Source organism: Pelobates fuscus, chromosome 4 (assembly GCF_036172605.1).
Source record: "Pelobates fuscus isolate aPelFus1 chromosome 4, aPelFus1.pri, whole genome shotgun sequence".
Classification (NCBI taxonomy): domain Eukaryota; kingdom Metazoa; phylum Chordata; class Amphibia; order Anura; family Pelobatidae; genus Pelobates; species Pelobates fuscus.
In genome coordinates, this window is record NC_086320.1 from 364693421 (window position 1) to 364719059 (window position 25639).

Below are 25639 nucleotides of genomic sequence, written 5' to 3' on the forward strand. Positions count from 1 at the left end.
AATGATACCTCTGTGTGTAACGGATAACATTTGGCTGTCCATCACATTCTCGGTTGCAACAATATTTTCTTTTGAATGGAGGGGTAGGTGGAATATCAGTACTTGCAATTGTAGTATGTGGCTGCTGAATATTTTCTTTTGGTTTTATTGTATTTAAGCAAATGTTACCTAGCATTCGTCTGGTTGTTTCGGTAGAAAAGCAATGTAGACCAAATTGAATCACCCCGTTTGGCATACGAACAAATTAATGAACAACCAGGCCACCCCTGAGAGAAGTGTGGCTCCAATTTACCTCCCAAGCATTCGTTATTACAGCCTTATTGAAAAGAATGTGAATGCACTGTGTATCCCCTGGATGGCCGCCGTTCGACATACGAACACGTGGTGGCGGCCATCTTGCCATTCAAATGCCCAGCGGTGTTTGATCGTCGAGTGTCTGGAACCCAAATCGGACACTCGACCACGCGAACACCGCTGAGACCTCCAGACTGCCATCCCTTCGTGAGGAAACACACGAACAAGGGGATTCATACGAATGCCAGTACAACCCATTATGACAAGCATTTTCGTGACTTTTACCTGACGAACAGAGACCGACCGCAAGGCCAAAATTTATGGAACTGCTTTCGGCTACTGCCTCGTGTGCGGTCAGTCAAATGAACACCTCTATAAAATTCCCGAACCCCTGGTCCGATCTGGGTGATTTTTGAGTGTGTTGCTCACCCAGATCAGGGCTATCAGGGTATGTATCATCTAGGGGTGTAGGTTATGTAATTGGGGTACATCTAGAATTACATCTGGGATTAAACATCAGTTCTGCTCCTGATACTGTGTCGTCCAGTTATTGGGAAAGGGGATGGGATATTCCTGGATTATTTTATTTACTACTGATGCTGTTTCCCCTGTGTTAACCCCTGGTTCCTGAGTTACTATTGGATTATCAGCGGAGAAGCCTATGTGGAACTAGTGCTTCGCTACACTGTGCACTGTACCTTGGGGGCTGATTGAGGAAAAGGCAGGTGACCAAGCACTGTTTCAGGCCTTTGACTTCAAGCCTCTTGTCTGGATGTGACATAGACATAATGAGGAGACAGGGCAATTTGGAGTTATACAACTCCACATTCGGAGCTGGAGCCCCCCAGCCCCTTAATGATACCCCTGGTCACAGCATTTATAGGAAGGGTATAGAAGGATTGGGGATCTGGACTGCCCTTTTGGGTGGGATCAGTCTGATATACAAATGGTATAGGTTCTATCTGTATGCTTTAAGTTCTTGTACATCACAATTATAGAATCTTATAGCATTTTATGAGTGATGGAAAGATGTCTTGCTGAAAAGCTAAAAAAAGCCCTAAAAAGTTCATCGAAGTGGGATAAGGGTGCGTCTTGCAATTTTTTATAATAATATGACAGGTCTACATTAATAAGACATTTTTTTACTAGATTCTTATAAAAATACATCATTCAGAGCGAAAAAGAATTGCACTGCAAACTGCAGTATGCATTTCCTATAAGTGAGCGCCGTACAGCCTCTATCCCATATTAATACAATACAGTGCTCAGAGTATCGCCATTTTCATTTAGAACTAACGAGATACGTGTTGAATGACAGCTCTCGTGTTCCATAAGCAGATTAATTTATGGGAACATTAGCTGTTTCAGTTACCGTTTAATCAAATCAACCAGAAGAGGGGGGTTGGGGGAAATCTATTTGAAAAAAAAATCTGTCTATAATTAGAACAAACATACTCTCATAACTTATTCCTAATTAAAGTAATTAGTCTTTAAGTCCTCCTTATCAAGCTTGCTGAACAAGGTAATGAGTATTTCAAATTAAAGGAAGGGAACATTTTTCAGCGAGCTGATTTAGGATGATTGAACTTTATTATGTAGTTTTAACAGCTACTTTCAGAACACTTCAAAATGGCAAGTGAATGTGCAATTTGCATTGATATTGTATTCATATCTTGCTCAACAGCTGACAAAGACCATAATTGCATTCAAAAATGTGTTAACCCCTTAAATCCCAGGAGGCACACAACACATGGCAATGTCTTGTGCGGCCTCTGGAGATTCCAGAAGCAATCATTACTTCCCGCCTGTACTGAGGATATCAGAAGGGTTGGACTGCAGTTCATCATGCTCATCCAAACATCATTGATACAGATTACTTAAAGTTATACTACTTCAGACTCTCTGTAAATTCAATTGTGAACAGCAATAGTTGTTTGTTTGTTTTTGTTGTTGCAGATGTTCGTTAGGATTAAGAGACATCTGATGCTCCGATAGTCTTTAAAAATATTTTGCCAGTCAAATGCTGCCTGAGCCTGATTAGAGTTCTGGTTTGTATTAGCTACTGGAATTTTCCCTTCAAAGTAAGAATGAATTCAGGAAGGAATGTATTTATGTGTATTCAACACAGTAAAATAAATCTTTACCTGAGTCATAGGTGTATATAAAAACATGTTCCTACGCAGCGCAGGTGTTGATTGCGAGCTGTATTTTAAAGTTACCAATAATTTAATCATCAACCACAAGTGAGACATCGGGATTTCTGCATTAGGTGCTTCCTGGTGAAAGAAAAAAGGTGCGTTCTAAAAGAATTCAGGTATGAAGGAATATTTATGGTGTAAGAATAAAGATTCATAGATATAAAGTGATGAAAGCCATAGGCAAAAAGAAACTCATGATAAGGTTACACCTAATTTTTAGTGAGTAACATTCATTAACACTTTGCTTGCACAATAAACTTACATAAGTATAACATAGTAAAGGAAGTGATTAATGCAGATTTGTATTGTATTTGTACTTGCATAAAACTAAATAGGATTTGATAAGCTTACTGTGTTACTGCTAACACCCAGTCCCCTGAAAAATGCAAGAGGTCTATGAATTGCTTTGAAGTTCGAGGTGCCACCAAGCCCCCAGGCCTAGTCCTCCTAGTGGGTGCTTTCACCATTGTGGTCTGGAGCACAAACGTCTGCATTTGGAGAGCCAATTGTCCTTAAGAAAATTTGAAATGCTACTTGCAATCGCCTCGGTGGTTGTGACCCATATTTGCAGGTATAGAACTGGGGGATATACTCTCGATCAGATTCTCTTACCAAACATAAGCTCTTTGCGTCTAGATTTTGGGTTGTAGTGTGCCCTCCCTGACAACAACATGAGAAATCTAAGAATGGGTCTTTGCTGATATTGATATCTCATTAACCAGGCTCAAAAGCTGTACTTATCATAGTCACTCAGGCCCGGGGAGACGGAGGAGGTCATTGTTACCATATCTGCAGCCACGATTCTATAGTGCAGTTTTTATTTGACTTTACCAGTGCTAAATTATTTTACTAAAGTGACTTTCTTAAATGTGTTGATGTGATTGTGTGAGTCTTTCCTGGCAAGACATCACTGAATATAATACTATTTTGAGGGTGCACTAATAACTATGAACATTAACACCTATATTATTCCACACATGTTTCTATCTTTCTTCCCCATTTGCATTGTATGCCCTGGCTGTGCCTTGTCTGAACAGGATTATGGTGTAATTTAGTTTATTATAAATGTAAAAGAGAACAGAGGATCACTTTAAAAAAAAAAAATTCACGAGAAGTGAAGTTTCCCCTTTAATGTGATCAACACCGCTTGAATTGTGATATATTTTATGGTTTATGGAGGCATTTGTCATAGTAAATCACAACTGGAATACACCGTCATATTACTTAGTAACAATATAATCACTTTAGGCATTCCTTCTAAACTTCACACGGAGTCCTTGATTATGTCATTACTACACGTCTACTATCATCAATATTAACAACTACTAATAGAGTATTGTTAATGTGGAGATACTATAAACCTTTATACAACATCTATGATTATACCATAAGGGGATTAAAGGGTATTTAAAGGGTATGTTTAGGTCAATGCATGTTTCAATCAAAAATGTCACTTGTTCTTTATCCCATTTTCATATGCTATTGTTTAGTTTGGCACATGACTTAATGAAGACCAGTTTTGGTTTTATTATTCTGAGATTGGGCACAAATTAAAGATTTATGAACACTTAAAGGAGTGTTGAACTTTTTCAAATGATTTTTGTTACATTATTTGCCAGTTTAGATAGGATCTTAGTATATTCTGCTTATGGTTTGATGAGTGTTGGCTGCATTTAACTGATTTTACTGGCCTCTACCAAAATGAATCTAACGTATTATGCAAATCGATCTTTGAGTCTCTCTACGTTGCCCAGCTAATGCAATGTTTTTAATATGTCTCCATATCTGTCTTTTATTATACTTTGTGTATATAATATAGAATATTATATTTATCGAGATTATTAGACCCATCTGACTTCTGCAGTGCTATGATAAATTGACCTATAATAACAAGAACAGATGATGTCATTGTGCCACTGTAAATAAATGAATTGTTTAAAAAATAAAAAATAAATTAATCACAAAATGAAACACAGTAGTGTATTGTAGAGAAAATGGGTTGGAGATTGACTGATTTTTAGGCGATCAGCTATCGAACATTTCAAATCCAAAAGCAACAGAAGCTCTATTTGTCTAGCCACCTCCAGCACTCCAGATGCTGTATACTACATCTCCTACAATGCTTTTACAGCCATAATGCTGGCAATGCATCACAGGAAGTGTAGTCCACAACATCTGGTGTGCCGAAGGTTGCCTACACCTAGTCTAGCAAGTAGACAACAATGTATACACGGCAAAAGTAAATTAATAGTTTTCCGTTTTGTTTCTTATTAATGATTGCTTTTCTTAACATGTGTATTTAAAATGTATTTATATATATATTTAATGTTATATTGTCTTCTTTTTCTGCTTCCCCCACTTTCCCGAGCTCCAAGTCTGAACACTCTACTTCAAACTTGTAGTTAAGTTCAGCAGAAAGACATGCTACATCAAGTATCACAAGTTAACCTCACATAATGTCAATACCCGTAAGAAAACAAATAAATCCATGTTAGGTTGAAGAAAACGAAATTCCATCACCTCTTACCTCCATCCAAATATTTCTTTAACCTCACGATTGTAATGGTGAACCAATTCATTTCTTACCCAGGTCAAATGCTTGTCATAGCAGACACACTAGTTAATAATCAACTAAAAATAATAGATTAGATAGCTGTGACATGCAACTAGTGCCAATTAATTTAATAGCTTTTTTTTTTTTTTTTTTTTACAAAGCAGGATTGTGTAGTGCATAGTCTGATAGTTGTAACTCTCACTCTATTGTGCTGTTATTACCAGCAATTGATCGGCATGACATATATAATCCTTTTTGGATTTTTCAATAATATGATGTCAGTCCAAAATTCTTCAAACAGGGCTATTAAAAAGCACAATAAACAAGCTTCTTGTTGTAAGATTTGTGCAAGCTTATGTTACAATAACATAAATGCAGTGGTATTTGTTTGAAAATGAAAGGATTATCTGGTCTTTGTAAAATGAGGAATTTAGTTTTGGGGAGGGACACTAAAATTGTGATTTATTTTTTGTTTATATTCCAATAGCTCCTTTGATATGTCAACTTCTGTCATTAAGTATTAGGCCACTTGTAATTTCTTGTATCAACCAAGATAAAATACATACTACCTCAAATAATTTGTGTCAAATACCGAATTGAACTGAACAACACAGACAGAAGTGTTTATTGAGAGATTACTTAGGGTTTACCTTTAATGATATACCAGACATGCTCATTTTTTTTTTCTCAACAACATCAGCACCTGTTGGGGTTAGAAATACATTAAAAACTATAAAAAACTAAATATGACTATTAAGTCTAACAAAAAGATCCATAGAATACAATTTTTTCCCCCTATGTCATGCAACCTTTGATGTACAATTATGAAACTGTATCCTTCAATGGTATTCAAGTTGATGAGTCATGAACTCAATTAGATTTGAAATGTGGATATTTTTTAACCACCAGTTATTCCAGATTCCTGTTGATTGATTTTCTGTGAACATTATCAGGTATATAGTTTACCTACTCCTCTTGATATTCAATAAAATAATATTAATGAGAAAATAAAATGGGAATAAAAATAACGGAAAATATTATCCATAATATTACTAATAATAAATAATATTAAAATTAATAGGGAATAATGTTAACACTGACTGTAAATACTGCTCAGTCTGGCTCTTCTCCTGGAGAAAATAAGAAAAAAATAGGCAGGTAGACTTGTGCATTTGGTTTCAAACATTTTTGGCAACAAGCTGGTTTTCCAAATTCCGTAACTACAAAGGGCCATGTGGATGTATCACCAAACAACTAAAACAGAAAATGGCAGGACATGATTGATGGAAAAAAACATGATTGATGGTTAGGGGACAGTTGCTAAATGTTTCCCTCTATTGGTTTCTCTTTCTCACTTGATGTGTGAACCAAATGGTGGAAAATGTGACGATCAGTGTAATAAAAATATATGGATAATCTTTTTATCATTTATATATTTTGCTGTACACTTATTGGCCCATTTTTGTGCTCTTTGGTTCATCCCTACCACCCATGCATTTGTTCTGTCAGTAAAAAATTTTTAGCCTGAAAGATCTTCGTAATTTTTTTTTACGTCTTCATCTTTCTCAATGGTTTTTGGTTGGTGTTTTTTTTTTTTTGTCTCTAGTCTATCTTCCTACATGATTTCTATAAGTTATCACCGCTATTCCTATGCCCATTTATATCAGATATGCAAGAGAAACTTAATTTTCATCTCACCCAGCAAACTCTCAGTGGCCTTCCATCCACTAATCCAGCCAACAGAAAAAAAAGAAAAACATAATTTTCACTTCAACGCAACCTTTCAAGGGCCTCCACCACTAAACCAGGGGTCAAAAAACATTTGGCACTCCTGATGTTGTGAACTACATCTCTCATAATGCTCTTACAGCCATAATGCTTGCAAAGCATCAGGGTAGAAGTAGTCCACAACATCTGGAGTGCAGAAGGTTGCATATCGTCACTAAACCAACCATGTTGACTACAGCTTGGAAATGAATCAACCTTATCTCCTCCACCCTTTGTCTCCAAATTATATTTTTTAATATAACATTGCTACCACCTTAATGCTACCCATACTTTATCACTGTAATGGTATGTACATACAATTTATCATTGTTATTTTCAGTGAATGCATGTTAACAATATTTACTGTGAATGCAGTCATTAATATTTTGGGAGATAGAATTTGATTGGTATCTTTAAATTGAATACAACAAAATGTTTGCTTTAGCCCCCATCCCTTCTCCATTCCTTGCCCCTCCTATTAGTAAATAATTTCACTTAACTGTGTTCTTCTCTTTATTCCTCTTCATAGACTTTCCATTCACCAAACCACCCAGAAGAAAAAATATGTAAACTTCTTATTCACTAACCACAGTAGGTCTGCAATCTGATTATTTTTTCTTGATCAATGTAGCTTTTTTTTTCATTTAAGTTGACCAAACACCTCGACTTAACTCTATATTGTTTTCACCATAAATGTCACTCAGCAGTAAGACCATTGACTTGTTGCCTAATAGAACTAACCACACCTACAGTCTCTGGAAATTTTGGCAACTCAAAGACTCAATAGTGACCAAACTCTTTGTCCAAGAAGAAATGACAATCAGCTTGAATGATAGTAAAACAATCTGCAAAATGTTGGGGCCTTTTTATTGAAAGGCACAATCCCCTTGTTGGAAATACTCAGAGAGAGACACAATGTTTCATAATTGAACTGGATGCTGATTAGAGAATTCCTTCAGAGGAATCTGAAACACTACGCGCATCCTACACTATTCCTTTTAAAAGTTTTGAAGTAAAAAACTCAAACAAGGGGAATGATTCCGAGAATGTATTCACTTCTTTTAGAAACCTTTAAAATATGGAGAACACCCTTTCAAGACACCTTCCCTTTCAAGAAGATCTTAAGAATTCACAGCATGCAGAACTATACGGGGTAACGGTTTCAACATGATTGTTAAAACGGTACCTAGATCCTGTTAAGGTGAGTCATATCTTCAGTTCAATTTTATCCAGCTGCTCTACAAGTTGTGTAGAAACAGGCCCTTATTTTCATGTTTGGTGGTGTTCCAGTGCGATCCACCCATTCCTGCTCTTTTAGAAACACTCCGAACTCAGCAAGCATAGTTTAAAACTAACACATAGAATTGTTACGGATACCTGTATTTGCAAAGAGCTGGTTCAAGAGATTTTCAAAGAACTTGTCCTTTTTATTTCCTGTACGACAAAATCTGGTTCTTGTGCAATGTGGCGCAACTGTCTACAAAGATCAATGACATAGTAACAAACCACAATAAAATATGGGATCTTTGGACATCTAATAAAACACAGGCAGAAAAAAAACACTGGCTAACAAAACTAATTCTAGTTTTCTTAACTATTCAAAATCAAGTTATATAAAGTTACCTAGAAGACACTACTTCCTAATTAGATATCATACTATAACCTTACCCCCACCCCACCCCCCAACATATTGATAACTTCTAAAGTCGTAAGGGCTATCTAGGATATTACTTAGTTTACCTTTTGCATAAGTAGCTAACAATCATATAAAACACCCTGCATATAAAAAAACACAACATACAAAAATTCTGTAGTCTACACAGCACAATATTCCCGTTTTAAACATATTTATATTTTTAACTGAGAGTGTTACTTAGAATTATTATTTTAAACACCTTCATCATATATGATATACCTTAAATTAAAGCTTCAGCTATAATTATGCCAGTCTAATTGTGGAATAAAATAAATACAAATTTGCATCCATTTACAAAAAAAAAAGAAAAAAATTTCCCATAAAATAGCATATAAAAAAAATAATAATAATAATAACAATGCTAGTAGAATAGTTATGTTATACTTCTGTTGTAAGTTTATAATATAATGAGGATATTCTCTCAATAAATTACAAGGCACACACTTCATAATACACACCTGTCTTAACGTTTTACACGTACGTTTACAAATAAGTAACGGAAATTTCCCCTCCATGTACTTTGCCTGCCCATCTACTTTTGAAATGATCTGAAATTACCTTGAAATGTCCAGAGGCTTGATTGGTGATAATTGGAAATGTATTTTATCTGCGTAACCTTTCTTGGCATAGAGGTAGTAGGACAGTTGGAATAGCTGTGTTTGTCTTTAGGATTTAAGAATATCTTATTTCAACCTGTTTATCTTCGTCTGGAGTGTTGGCAACATTTTAATATACTTTTGAAAAAGCATTTTTCTCTTGTTATTTAACAACCAAATTAAAACATTTTGGCCAGAATAACCTAGTTGAAGAAATAAAATAAATGTTGTCAGTTCACCAGTTTTTATCTTATTGGGCCACTGAGATCAATAAAAATAAAATTACAAAATATTATACATATATATATATATATATATATATATATATATATAGTCAATACATTGTTAAAAACAGATCTGCAATCACGAGTCAAGCCATAAAACTTGCTTCTCCCAGAGAAATGTCAGATTTGTTTTGATGTTACAACCGCAAGGAATTCTGGGTAGTGATGTGCAAATGAGTTCAACAAAGAATCACCTGACACACTCTCCCTTAAATACAAGTTTTATGTATACATTGCCCCTCTTTATAAAGGGTTTTTGTATCTCGTTTCCCCCCCTCTATTTTTGCTTATATTTGCTTGTATAAGTTATTAGCTCTAGGGGTTACCCCCCAATTCTCCAGAGAGTAACCTGACACTATCTCATTTAATTATCTTTGTTTATACCCCTTAAGGACCAAACTTCTGGAATAAAAGGGAATAATGACTTGTCAGACATGTCATGTGTCCTTAAGGGGTTAAACCTTTTTGTCGCTTAACTCCATTTAATATGCTCACCCAGAATACCTTGCGGTAGTAACATCCCTGCAAATTTAAGATTTCTGTGGAAAAATCAAGGATGTGTGTACATGTGTGGAGGCTGCTTGTGGTATTGCATTTGTAGGGGGAAGTTGCTGGTGGTGTTGTATGTTTGTGGAGATGCTCATTATTAGATTGTGAATGGGGTGGCTGCTTGTTGTGCTGCATTTATGAGGGTAGGGTACTCGCCGTGTTGCTTGTTTTTGGAGATGCTGGTTGTGGGGTTGTGTATGTGTGGGGATGCTGCTTGTGTGGTTGCGGGTGTGCAGGAAATAATGCATGTGTGGGTGGGAGGCTGTGATTTTGTTTGTTGTGCATTATGTGTGTGCATGTAAATAGGGGCTGTATGTAGATAGGGCCTGTAAGGTGTATGTTGTTTAGCAAAGGGGCTGTAGGGTTTGCTTGGGGGGATACGGAAAGTAGGGTGCATTTTGGGAGGATATAGGCTGTAGTGTTTTGGGAAGAAAATTGCAGAGTGTATGTGGGACAATTGTGGACAGACAGAGATAGATAGATAGATAGACAGACAGACAGACAGACAGACAGACAGACAGACAGACAGACAGACAGACAGACAGACAGACAGACAGACAGACAGATAGACAGATAGATAGATAGATAGATAGATAGATAGATAGTTGGACAGACAGATAGATAGATAGACAGATAGATAGACAGACAGACAGACAGACAGATAGATAGATAGATAGATAGATAGATAGTTGGATAGACAGACAGACAGACAGACAGACAGACAGACAGACAGACAGACAGACAGACAGACAGACAGACAGACAGACAGACAGACAGACAGATAGATAGATAGATACTGTCGCTAAAAGTTTAAACAATATTAAAATGTGTACACATTATGTAACACTATTTGTGAAAAACTGTTTTTAGATATTTCCAAAAGCAAATAAGTAAATAGTGAATGCAATGAAAAAAATAGCTATTTAAAATCAGCAAACTGGTTCTTAATATTCCTAACATATGTTTTTGGACGATTTTGTCCTATAATTATCATTATGCTGCTGAGTCGTCAGATAGCATCCGCTATCGATATTAAAGATATAGGCAACTGGACCTTGTTGGAAAATGTTTGTTCTTAAGCTGGTAGAACGATCGTTTTAATGATCTAATACTAAGAAATTCAAATTTATTAAAGTCACCTTCACTGTCAGTGTCTTAACTGCCATGATAGTTTATGATTTTACTTTTAAAACACTTACCTTCTGGCAGCCTCCGCAACCTGAATAAGTAACTTCTCTTCCAAAAGCTGATGTATCCCTCGCTTAAGCCAACAGTTACATGACACTAATCAAATGTCTGTCACTACTAGGTTTAAAGCCGCAGCGCTCAGTAAAACGTCTCTAGGCATTTTAAAACCCAAACCATGTAGAAGCCTATACATCAGAGAAAGACGACCTTGTTTGTCAATTTAGCCCAATTATTTTAAACAGAACGAGGCATTGTGGGATGCTGGTGTATTTCACTAGCAATATTAATGATCTTTAGAACAACTTTTTACATGTCTTAATGCAGGTCATTTTTTATATGTATATTGTGCTACTAAAAACAGCTAACAACCAAATAGATGATTTAACACATTGTTGCTACTGCTGCATAGCTCCCAACAGCCCTGATTATGAGGGACAGTCCCTCGTTGGTAATCAGACATCCCCGTCCCCCTTTCCTGCATTGGTGTCTGTCCTGTTAACTTGTAATACTTATAAATGCATGATGTGCATGGTTACAATCAGTGAGCTCTACATCACTATTATGCACAGTAACATGCATTTAAACTATATTAAATGGGTTTAGATTGAGTCCCTGCAAATTGATAACATTTATGTAAATATAAACATTTTATTTTCCTAATTAAAAAAAAAAAAAAGACTGTGGAAGAAATGGTGTAACGGTAGTTTTTTTTTTTCAACCATCCAAAACGGTAGGCAATGTGTCGACACTATGTGTCTTTAACATACATACCATTAAACTGTTTAATGCCGAGTGCTAGAGTTTTATTTTCCTTATAATATTGGTGATTCATTGGAACAGAGTTCAATGGAAATATAGCCAGAAACAAGCACATGTTGCACCGTCAGGTATTCAATGTGATCCCGCCACGCTTCCTAACTAATAGAGGGATGTGCAGCAAGGTTCTGTTGCCAACATTCCAGAGAACAGTTTTTTTACGTTTCAACGTGGTAGAACATTCTTTAATTATTTTACAGAACCCGTGTGAGATATTGATATCAAATAAAAATAATATATTATTATTAATGAAATAAACATACAAATAAAACTGTAACTGCTTTAAATTCCATAAATCAATTTAAATGAATTTTATTTAGGACAATATAGAAAACACCGAACAGTGATAATGTTGCTTAATTATATTCCGTTGATTAGCATTTATTTCGCAGTGCCATCCACCTATGAACCATCTACTCCCTCAATTTTACAATTTTACTTTTTTTTTACAATTTAATTATACATGGTGGAAGGTTTCGAGGATTTGCATAAGTATTAAAAACACTGTAGCATTAAAAATGCACAGGATATTAAAAGATGTAGGAGATGGTGGAGACGGCGCTAAAATATGTCATTGTCTAGTAGATACGCTCTTGACTCAATGTTCCGCGCATTTACTATGGTAATATTTGTTCATGTCAGACATGAGATGTCTTACAGACTTTATCAGGACTGACACAGAAATATCTTTCCAATCTCCTAAAACACTTCTCTGGAATACACAAAGAGGCTTCTAATAGATATACAGCGCAGATTTGATATTTTAGATTCACTCACAAAATTAAATCATATTTATTAGATCTCTTTACATAAAAAAGATTGACACACATGTTAACAGGAATTTTTTTTTTTTTAAAACCCTTTTCCGGTTCAGTGACACATCAGAACTTTCACAATGAAAATGGGACATTTATTTGATATATTATTTCTTTTATACGAGGTTGAATTTTTCATAGGACAGCAGGTGGATTGTCATGTTTTGATCCATAAGCAATATGCACAGGGATAGAATTTACTAGGATATACAATGTAATTGGGTTCAGCTTTATACATGCAGTGCAGCTGTCTTAGTTCTTGTGTATTTTGGAGTAACGAACTGAAAGAGGGATAAGCAATTAATAATGATTGAAAATATAAGGAAGACAACTGAATTGCCTTCTGACTACCTATTTGATTCCCACACGTTTTGAAAGGAAGGGTGTGTTTTGTATTTTCTGTGATATATAAGACAAAGTTATGGTTGAGATGAAATTGTTCACAATGAAATTTTGAGAGTATTTCAGGTCCAGACCTTTATAACTGGAACTGGCAATGTAAAAGTATTTTTTATTTATGTTAACGTCTCCATTCTAAACAAAGATCTCTGACAATCAACCTACTTTTACCACAAGGCCCCATAACTAAAATAAAAATGTTATCAAAAAAGTAATTAATTTACTTTCAAGTGGTCCAATTCTTGACTAAGCACCTCCTTCAAACCTTCATCCTCATGCAATCTTTACTTTGTTTATAAGATATTTTTTTTGGTGTTCCTCTCCTATCTGACTGAATCCCACAGAACCATTCTCCCCCCTTTTGTCTTATTACACATTACCTCTCTCCCTCTTTAGCCACGTACATCCTCTGGTTATTATTCTTACACTTTGACCACATTTCTTAAAACGTTATAGATTTTCCGTGCATCTATGCTCTATTTTCAAATGTCTTGATTTTGCCTAGAAATCCCTCTACAACAGTGGTTCCCAGTCTTTAAGACCCAGCAAAAGTCCAGAATGTATCTATTTCCCTTTTCTATTCCAGTGGAGATACAAACTTGGACGATTCTGGGTTATGAAGATATGTTTGGGAACCACAGCTCTACCATCTTGAGGCTTCCTACCAGTTCTTACTTACCTCTAGCTAAATAGCTCTTACCACTTTTAAGCCTCCCTGTTCTCCTTCCTAATGACTCTTCTTCTCACCACTCTATACTGCTCTGATAAACTCTAACACATTCAGTTGTCCACCTCCCTTAGTACGGGTAGAAAATTCTTGAACATAAAATTTTAATTTACAAATATCTTTGTTCATTTTGCAGTTGTCGGTCCCCTCCTTACCTCTAACTAACCTCACTTCTCCTGTCCTTTTCAGTCCAAAAATCTTTTTGACAATGTTTTTAGTTTTGTTTTTTTTAGGACTTTATACCCTTACATTAGTTAAAATTGTAAAAGTAGCCAAGTGTCATACAAGTGTCACTTGTCAAATTTTACCAAATAACCCAATGTTTCAACGTGTGACTAAAACATAGACAAACGTTTCAGCTACTTCCACTAAAACTTAAATACTTATCTGTTTTTTTTTTATCTTCAGACCGACAAGACTAGCATCTCTCTGTCAATTATAACTTCTCATAAGTGAATTTTTCTTGGCTTGCAATGGTGTATTGTCTTGTTTATAATATTTCTCAGAAAAGTTAAGTCTCAATCTCCTGTAAAATATATGTTCTATTTTTTTGATCTACCTGCTGCATAAACAACAGGATATTTTGAATTAGGTATAATTATTACGTGTCTGAAAATCACTGTCAATATGCTTAGGAAACACAGTGGAAATGAAACGTATCCTGTGTGCGAAGGATGCTTTAACAAGTATAAGGTGGGCGAAGGCGTTATTATAACACAGACAGACTTAAAAGGAATACACATTGTTAAGACAGTCTGTTTGTTATGCTATTTAATTACGATGTAAGTCACTGCTTTATGTCTAAGCTTATTTTGATAGAATTCTATATCATCACTACACAATACCGACAATTTTTTTTAATACCTCTAAAAGACACCTAATTTCCTGCTCCACATGCTGTTATTTGCCTGGAAAGATAATGAATAGTGTTAATGTATTCATTTTATATTGTTTGCCAATCTTTGATTATAATTTCCCAGATCATAAAGACATTTTAATAAAACATCTTATTCCAGAGTAAATGGGATCTTATTTATTTTGGCACATGTACAAGACCCCCCTTCTTATTTACAAGGTTTTTCACTAACGGGATAATTCAAAGTGAGTTTTACATTTTAAGCAAAAGTTACTGGACTGGAAGCATAGCTGATAGAGAATTTATGTAATTCAGCTATATAAATTCACTGTGAATTCTCAGTTTAGTCAATAGCTGTTAGTTAACTGTTGGTTTACCTTCATCAATAGAAAACAAGTACAAGGGTAGACACGTTATTGAAGATCAACCTGTTGTCGAACATAGTAAAAAAACAAAAAACAATATTGAATATTGTGTTGACATTTTACCCCTATTAGTCAAATTATGAAAATTCCAATTTATTGTCAACCCACTTCTTAACTCAATCTTAAACCCTTAAGGACACAACTTCTGGAATAAAAGGGAATCGTGACGGAATATTTCAGTCATGTGTCCTTAAGGGGTTAACTTTGTTTAGCAGCCTATTCAAAAACTGTAAAAAAAGCCTTGAATTAATGTTTTGGGATAAGGTTTTCAAATTCTGTACTATATTTGGATAAACTTTTTAAATATTTTTTTTCAACATATTAAAATATATTAAAAATACATCATATACATATATATGTTAATATATGATAAAAACATATCAAAATATTTAAATATTTTTCAAAATATTACATTATTTGAAAAGTTTATCCAACAATGTTAAATCATTTAAAAGGCTTACCCAAATATATTAAATTAAGGCCATAACCACTGCAAAAAAATGTAGTTCAATAAAAAAAACATACGGTGCATTTGGTAGGGTGCAATTGGCGCTGATAAATTATCCATGGATTTTCTGTTGAATAAATTAATTGTTTACTCTGGCTAATGCTTTGTTTCTTCGTGAAGTTATACACGATAAATCTCCTAAGACTCCTAACAAACCGATTATTAAAATTATTATTTCAATTATTTTTTTAAATTGCAAAATGTTTTATGAAAGAATGCATTAAAATACAGGGTTTTCCATTGGTGAACATTATTACATGGAGATATTCAGATGTTTTCTTACTTCGTGGAAACCTACGAATAAGGAAACACGAAAAACATTCTAGAACATGACAAAGAGAAACTCACAAACACTTTTTTTCTGTGGAGTTAAAACCTGAAAACATGGGTTGTTTGATATCTTATTTAAAGAATACATTTGGGCAATGGTAAATCTTTTTTAAAAATAATTTCCATTTACCATTTCTTTCACAGTTTGGATATGAAGTTTAAAGAAAGAAATGCTTTTTAAAAAACATTTTAAATTGGAGGCATGTCACAGCATAATATAATATATACACACATTACATAAAACTTCAAAAACCTATATACACAGTACATCTACTTATGTAAAACAATTTGCAAGAATACAGCTCCCTAAGGGTTGTTAGTCAAACAATATACATGTCATATTCTGCCTAATTCACACTCCATCATTTACAAAGAAAAAAATTACATGAATGCAGGTTTCACTCAAAAAAAAAAGGTTGAAGAGGAGATTAATGATCTATTAACAGGTTTAAAGCATTAGTAAAGAATTTTTTTTTATTTTAGAATGGGTATAATTCAATGGAATTATACGAATGGAGATCTAGAAACCAAGCGTTAGAATTTTGCAACAATCAGTATCGACGGAATGTAAAACGTGATGAATGAACCTGGGAAAGTGATGTCCCTATTTATACAAGCATCCTGGGGTATTTTTGAAGTGAGGCTGATATGACGGGAGTTATATGAAAGTGCTTTCTTGACAAGTTGATTGAAGAGATAAATTGCTGAATATTCCAAAGTATCTCACTAATGAAAAGAAAGAGTGAAATTCTTCTAAAGCGGACGAGTTATGGTCCCATTCACAAATTAACTCTCACCAGAGACACAAAGACACCATGTTTACATGTGTTACCACTATTAAAAGGAAATCAGCTCTTCTCTGGCTTTTGTTTGCTTATATGGAGCTTACAGCTTATGTAAAAATTGGCACCTAAGCACAGAATAGTACCCTACACAAGGCTAGATTGAGGTTTGAAGAGAGGGCAGCTTTAAGGCTTTGTTGTAATTGCTGCATCGATAATCCTGTGATTCTGGATGCTTTCTTTTTGCAGACAGAGGCTGGGTTGAAAAACCTTTTTAAGAAGTTAGGGATCTCCGAGGAATACAATTTAACTCATTGCGAGTGATGATCACACAACCAAATCTAGACATATTTGCTTTTGTCCGTGAATTTTCGGCTTTACTCAAAAAAAATAAAACTCACTGGTTTCTGGTTTATTCATTGAAGTGAAAACCATTGGAATTCACGAGGGAATGTCAGATAAGAGGCTGAAAAAGAGACACTGGAAAAAACGAAAGATTTGGAAATTCCTAATGTGGAGATTTTTGGCCTCAAATTCAAGATTCCTTAATTCCAGACTATTAATGTCTTAGTAAATAACTTTTTTTTTTAACCACAAATAACGAAACCTTGGATATACGTACGTTTCTGTGACTTCTACATTGTTGTGAAATTCTCTAAAAATAACTATGACAAAATAAGGAAATAAATATCAGCATCCATATTTCTATATAATCAATACAAAATGACATCAAACTGAGAAAATGTTCTAAAAATCTGTCTTCCATGAACCCTCAAAAGAACAAATGCAAGGGTTTCTGAACATTACTTTGATATGAGATAACTCTGTCCAGCTTGCTCTCTAAATTCCAAATTGTACTGATTTTAAAAAATGTATCGTAAAATTTAGGATAAAGTAGCCAAGCTCTAACTATAATTGAATGTTTCCAAATCAATTATTTTGGCCTACATTTTGTCATTTGATTTTTTAATACCCTTTACTAAACAAAATGATTTGAACCCCACAGGGTCAGGGACCAATGCCTGAACATCAACATCACTAATACAGTTTAAAAACCTCCCAAAGCTTGGATCTCACCAATCTCAGCAAGACCTGGCTGTTGCCGGATTTTTCACTAGTTAGTGTTAGGCTTGTGTTTGCTTGGGATATAGATAACTAACTTTAGGGTTATCTATGGTTAGAGATAACTAAGAATAAGGAAAAATAGAACAATAGTTAGGTAGAGTTAGGGTTAGCTAGGAATAAGGTAAATTAGGAACTATAGTTAGCTATTGTTAGAGTTAGCTAAGGTTAAGTTTAGCTAGATTTAGAAAGTGTCAGGGTTAGCTAAGGTTAGGGTTAGCTGGGAGATTAAGGTTAGCTAAGAATAAGGTAAAAAAGAACTATAGTTAGATAGTATTAGAGTTAGCTGTGGTTAGGGTTAGCGACGGTTAGGGTTAGCTACGGTTAGGGTTAGATAGTGTTTGAGTTAGCTGTAGTTAGGGTTAGCTAGGGTTAGGGTTAGATAGTGTTAGAGTTAGCTACAGTTAGGGTTAGCTATGGTTAGGGTTAGATAGTGTTTGAGTTAGCTGTAGTTAGGGTTAGCTAGGGTTAGGGTTAGATAGTGTTAGAGTTAGCTACAGTTAGGGTTAGCTACGGTTAGGGTTAGATAGTGTTTGAGTTAGCTGTAGTTAGGGTTAGCTAGGGTTAGGGTTAGATAGTGTTAGAGTTAGCTACGGTTAGGGTTAGCTGGGAGATTAAGGTTAGCTAGGAATAATGAAAAACAGAACTATAGTTAGCTAGTATTAGAGTTAGCTGTGGTTATGGTTAGCTACGGTTAGGGTTAGCTACAGTTAGGGTTAGATAGTGTTAGAGTTAGCTATGGTTGGGGTTAGATAGTGTTAGAGTTAGCTACGGTTAGGGTTAGCTGGGAGATTAAGATTAGCTATGAATAAGGTAAAATAGATCTATAGTTAGCTAGTATTAGACTTAGCTGTGGTTAGGGTTAGCTATGGTTAGGGTTAGATAGTGTTAGGGTTAGCTGGAGTTCGGGTTAGCTAGGGTTAGGGCTGGCTAAGGGTAGGGTTAGATAGAGTTAGGGTTAGTTAGGGTTAAGGTTAGCTAGGAATACAGTCAAATAGAACAATAGTTAGCTAGTGTTAAGTTTAGCTAGAGTTAGGGTTAGCAAGGAATAAGGTAAAATAGAACTATAGTTAGCTAGTGTTAACTAAGGTTAAGTTTAGCTAGGTTTAGATAGTGTTAGGGTTACCTAGGATTAGGGTCAGCTGGGGGATTATGGAATTAGGTAAAATAGAAATAAAGTAAGCTAGCATTAGAGTTTGTTGGGGATAGGGTTAGCTAAGGTTAGTGTTAGATGGTGTTTGGGCTAAATAGGGACAGGCTCAGATAAGGTAACAAATAGTGTTAATAGTGTATTTGTAATTTCATTCTTTAATGAGCTGAGGTTATATATGGGGTCTCTGAAGTCACAGGACACACAAGGTAAATAAAATTACTGCTAAATTCTGCAGGAATTGGTGATAAAATTACAAGGTGAAATCACTCAAAATACCCCATATTGTATAGGTTCACTTTTCTTATTTTGCACTAAGCATTCCTTGATGAGGCTAAAATGAGGCTCAGTAAACCGATTCATAAAAATGTGAAATGTGAAAACTGAAATTAGCATGTCTTTAATTAAACCTTATAAAACTTCTCCCAATTCCAGCCATGCTCTATATGTGGAATAGTGTCGAACTCGGGGGCAGTAGCACAATACAAATCTGGGCTTTTACGGTAATTGGACATTCCCAAGAAAATTAAACAAGTGTGTGAAAAAACATAACCGTACAAATATAACCAGAAGATGTGATAAAATGGTTAAATGGAAAGTGTCAAAATGATTTTACTTAAATACCCTGGGGGGGTAGGGGGGGGTGGGGGGGGAGGGTCTCCATTTGACGCATATAATCATTTGTGTAGCGGTTTTGGATTATGTGACTGTGTGACTGCCATTATAGCTCTAATATTTCAACACTTTGAAAATATTTGTTATACATAAAATGATTTTAATAACCAGGACTATAATGTGAATCTATTTAATTTTAGGTTATTTTTTGTTGTTGTTGTTGTGCTAGATGTGTAGAAAAAAATTATAATCCAAACTATAACGAAAAATATTTTTTTTTCTTTAATGAAAGTGTCATGATAAGACTTCTTTGCCCAGAAAAATATTATATTAGACTTTGTCTGCAAATTAGAATTCTTACAGATTTGTGGACTTTTTCTATAATTTCTGTTAATGACAATATTGTATTTGATATTTTATACTACATTCTAGATCCATGGATTTTAATCAGAGTTGCAAGCAAGTTCATCCCCCCAGGCTCCCCCTTGCCCTGTTAAATATAGTAAAAATTCAACAGGGTGGCGTTTTTCTACACCTCTGAACCGCCTCCTTGGCTGACATTATCAGAATTGATTATCTCAGCCAATCACAATGCTTTCCCCCTAGGAAAGCATTGGATTGTCTGAGAAGTCAATTCTGATGTTCTCAGCTAAAGAGGTTAGCCAGGAGTGGAGCCAAACGCCACCTTGGCCAGTCATCATCTCCTCATAGAGATGCATTGAATCAATGCATCTTTATGGTGAAAGTTCAGTGTCTCCATGTAGAGCGTGGAGACACTGAATGTCAGTGCTGCACTGACCCAGGATGCACCTCTAGTGGCCATCTGTGGAGTGGTCACTGGAGGTGTTCCTAGGCTGGAATGTAAACACTGCCTTTTCTCTGAAAAAAACAATGTTTACATTAAAAAGCCTGTCGGGACATGGTATCGATACCATAACAACTACAATAAGCTGTACTTGTTCTGGTGACTATAATGTAACTTTAGTAGCACAGGGTGTGAAGTCATCTGGTCCTCTATATGCAAGGGACAGTACTTCAACAAATCTCATTTACCTGATACAATGACTCCTGTCTACTAATGCAAAACATGTTAACTTTACTGGTCTGTGACTAGTCTTAGATATAATAGGATTTTTTTTATTTTCATTTTATTTTATTTCTTGTATAAGTGCGGCAGAATAGAAAAGCAGCATTTAATTTCATAGATGGGTATTTTTTTCTACAACGTGATGTAGTTTAATTGATATCATGGAGTTAAAGGAACACTTCCCAGCCCAAATAAAACAAAGAAAAACAACAGTTTAGTAGATATACCCCAGATGAAAACATGTATGTATTTAATTATGCATTTTTTCATTAGGGGTATATTTAAAAACTGCTTGTAAAACCTGCAGTTCTCTTGTCTGCAGCCTTTGCAAACCCTCCCCTTCTAACCCCGCCCAGACTTTCTGTGACTGTCCAATCACAGACTTACCAATACAGCTCAATGAGAAGTCTTTGCAAGGCAGCTGCCCTGAGCAATTGATGCCTCTTCAGTTTTTTAGCTCCACTAAGCCAAACAACCAGGAAGTAACAGGCTACTGGTCCAATTGAAATCCAGTGGATGTTGCAATGTTGATTTATTAAAGTATCAATTTCTGTGGAGATCTGCACTTTTTGTATATCTGGAAAAAAGAGGACACATTCTTCCCACATAAAGTATTTCAGTAAGCTACTGTGCTTTAGGGGTCTGGAGTGTCCATACACTCTCTATCACCTCTTTGTCATTACATAACTAATAAATCACAAATCGTGGATTGATTGTATTTGGGCAAGAGGTGACAATTTGAAATTGGAAAGAACAAATTGGGGGAAATTATACAAAAACAATATATAAGAAAACATGTGGACAAATATAAGAAAACACAATTTTCAAGAAAGAGTAGTAGGTAGCTAGAACCACCTTCCAGTAGAAGCAGCACAGAAAAGGAATTAAAACATGCTTAATATACATATTTATATATATATATATATATATAGGACAACACTGAAGAAAACAGAAGTAACTCAAATATAGTTAAAGGCAGCCAACAATAAGCTAATTGGGATTTACTTGCCATCACGATTTTCATTCTTTACTTTTTCTGCTATAGAGTTTGATTTTAACACAAGAGGAGACATACAATGAATAAGATGACCTACAGCAACATACCGTGCACCTTAATTAAGTCGTTTTAACTAGTCGTTTATTTTTTTGTCCAAGGTATTGATGACTTGCAGACAGCAAACATTCCACATTGATCTCTGCATTTCATTTGTAATATAGAAAAAAAAAAACAGACTGCACTAATGATTCTCCTTATTCCAATATGCTACCATTAAATACAAAAAAGCGTCTGCTTTGCCTTTTAATTGGGGCATTTTAGAAGGACAATACTGGCAACCAATTAAAATGAAAAACAGTTTAGTCTTGTTGATCAATTGGTTTGCAATTAAATAGCGCTAAAGTAATTATTATGTTCAAGCCAGAAAATTATTGTCCTTTTTTTCCCCTTTTTTTTTTTAACCTCACGTTACAATTTATACATTTAATTCAGTTCTTCAAACCGGCTGCCCTGCCAATTATCTCTCTGTGTGAAGAAAATTAGTTTGCAATACTTGAAAGTCTCCTTCATCTGTTGCCTGCTTTCTGCTTTTCAATAATAACAGACGAATGTCCTATGTGAAAAAAGGGAGGATCTTACGAAATATGTGAAGTGTCTATAGTGGCTGTTGGGTACCTGTGAAGAGGCCCCCTTGAAGAAGCTTAAAGGACAATTGAATATTACAGCTTTCTGTGGTTTGTTTTGTCCACATGATTCATTTCACACGAACCCAGGCAGCTAATGAATGGGGGATTAGCACACGTTTTCACCTTATTATAATGAGCAATTCAAAGCAAACCAGGACTGTCTGGCCTGGAATATGAAATTAAAGATTTGCTCAGTTCTTTTGTATTCTAGAGGTCAGACTCAAACTGAGTTTAAATATACGAACATCCCCGTGCTGTGTTCAGAGTTAATTTACCAATAATAACAGTGTTGTCTGGTGGTAAGATTGTTTATTTTATTAGTGTGTAACACGGTACTGGCAACAGATATATTGCACAGTTTATTTTAGAATGTCCATATACTGTAAAAAAAGCAACTTCCACGTAACCTATTGTAAACTGTACTGGTTCGGCAGCAATGAGGTGCGGAATGCGTTGTCAGATTTTTACATTTATCTACAAGCTACCATCTAAGCTAATATTAAGGGGAAAAAAGTGGTAAAGAGGCAAAAGTTGATCCTGGCTTTTTCCTGGTTACTCGAGAATTCTGAGAATGTTTTTAAAAATTTGCATACAAATATTTAAGTCTGTGCTTGGTGACATTTATTCTCTCACTAGATCAAAAGGTGTCAAACTGAAATCCCCAAACCAGCCGTAAATAGTCACATTTAAACAATTTTAATAGCAAATGGTGTAGTTTGATATACTGAAATTGCCACCAAATTAAACATGCAAACATGGAGAAAGTGGACTACAAATTGCCCAAGGAAGATATTTTTTATCTAATTCTACAATTTGTTCTGCATTTTGCAATTGGTCTCCCACTTGGCAAATTACAACCTAACATATTAATAAGTGCCATACAACGTGGTCGTGCTATTGTACACATCACAGTGGTTACTTAGTGACTAAATTAAAATTTGAAAAAGACAAAATATATATTTCTACCACTAGTTTAATTTGCATTACTAAACTTACACCAATGTTTTTTTGTTTTTTTTAATTAATTATTACTACTTGATTCCATTCTCTCCTGCGATTAAAAATATCACCCATCATACTTTGCATATCATTTCAAAATGAGGCAATTCGCATTTACTACATTCATTTGGCAGCATTTGAGAATGCTCGCTGAGCCAACCCACAGCTTTAACTGTTGACAAAGCACAATATAAATCTACAATTCAGAGCTAAACCATTTAAGTTTATTATGCCCCATTTATCTGTGTCACAATCATTTATACTAACACTTTGTATGAGATTTAGTTACATACTGATTAAAGTTGGGGAACTTGTTGAGTTCGGAAGTTTCCTTGAACAGCAACACATTATGTTCATGCTTTAAAAATCTCACAAATCATATTTTTCTTCCCCAGAAAACTTTTACATCTTCAAAATTGGGCTAAGTTTGTGAAGAATGTTGGTTAAAACACATACTTGCTGAGAGTATTTATGCTTGCTCCAATATAAAGAATGGATGGGGCTAAGGCAGGCATAGGCAACCTTCGGCACTCCAGATGTTTTGGACTACACCTCCCATGTTGCATTGCCAGCATTATGGGTTTAAGAGCATTATGGGGGATGTAGTCCACATTTGGAGTGCCGAAGGTTGCCTATCCCTGGGCTAAGGTCTCTGTGCAGTGAGATGATTTTTTCTTTGAACAGGAATTGTCACATCCAGAAAGTGGCTCTTTGTTAGTTCACCACTGTAAACGCTATTTGCTGGGATTTGGCCATCCCATGATGCCTAGGGTAAATACATGCACATGCACACGCATGAATCGAAATGAGAAATGCAGTAAGTGCACACGTGCTCTTGTAATTTTCTTCAGTATATACATGCGTTAAATAACTAATTTATATTCTTTGTCTATCAAACCATTTAAATTAAAATTACAACAACAACAAAATGATAAAGAATTTTAAAAACAGCTTAGAACAATCAGTAGCCATTTTTCGCACCGGTACATCTAAAAAGGTAGGTCTCTCACTCACAGTGGCTGTAAGAGAGAATCGATGAGACTGACAGACTTATTGACTTAAGTGAGAATTTCAGATTTAAGTCCAGAGAAGTGCAGGTTAATAGTAAGATTCTCAAATGGTATTGTGTGCCGGCATCTGCTAAGTTCAACTGGTGGCATAATTGTTCACATTAAACGTGTTTTTCTTTATGATGGATTATGACCTTTCATAGAATGCCAGCGACACATTGTTGCAGTCACTAACTGTTTTTCACTGCACTAAAGTGAATTTCAAATTTAAGACCATAGTAGTCAAACTGAAAACATAGCTGACTTTAGAGAATGTTTCCTGTTTTACAGTTTTGGCCTTAAAGGACCACTATAGTGCCAGGAAAACATACTCGTTTTCCTGGCACTATAGTGCCCTGAGGGTGCCCCCATCCTCAGGGACCCCCTCCCGCCGGGCTGGATGGAGAGTAAAGGGTTAAAACTTACCTTTATTCCAGCGCCGGGTGGGGAGCTCTCCTCCTCCGATCCTCCTCCTCTCCTCCCATTCGGCTGAATGCGCACGCGCGGCAAGAGCTGCGCGCGCATTCAGCCGGTCTCATAGGAAAGCATTATCAATGCATTATCAATGCTTTCCTATGGACGCTTGCGTGCTCTCACTGTGATTTTCACAGTGAGAATCCCGCAAGCGCCTCTAGCGGCTGTCAGTGAGACAGCCACTAGAGGATTTGGAGGCTGGATTAACCCATTTATAAACATAGCAGTTTCTCTGAAACTGCTATGTTTGTAAAAAAAAATGGGTTAACCCTAGCTGGACCTGGCACCCAGACCACTTCATTAAGCTGAAGTGGTCTGGGTGCCTATAGTGGTCCTTTAAATTTGAAATTCACTTTGAATTCTCACTTAAGTGAATAACCGCGTGGAGCTGATGTCAGACTGGCTGAGAGACCTAGTGATCTCTAGTGTTACCTTTTTTTTTTATGAACGCAAAAGTGAAAAAAATTAATGTCACTTAAATTTGTTTAAGAACGATTTGAGGTTGGGGTTTCGTCAAGCAGGATTCCCTTGCAGTGCTACTTTTCAAGGTTTAATAAAGTTATTAATTTTTAAGCAAAAATCTGATCAGAGCATTCTTTACCCTTTCCCTGGAGACTGGCGCACGCTCACTATATTTCTGTTCAGTGAAACAATGCGTTGAGGTGCTTAAAATGCA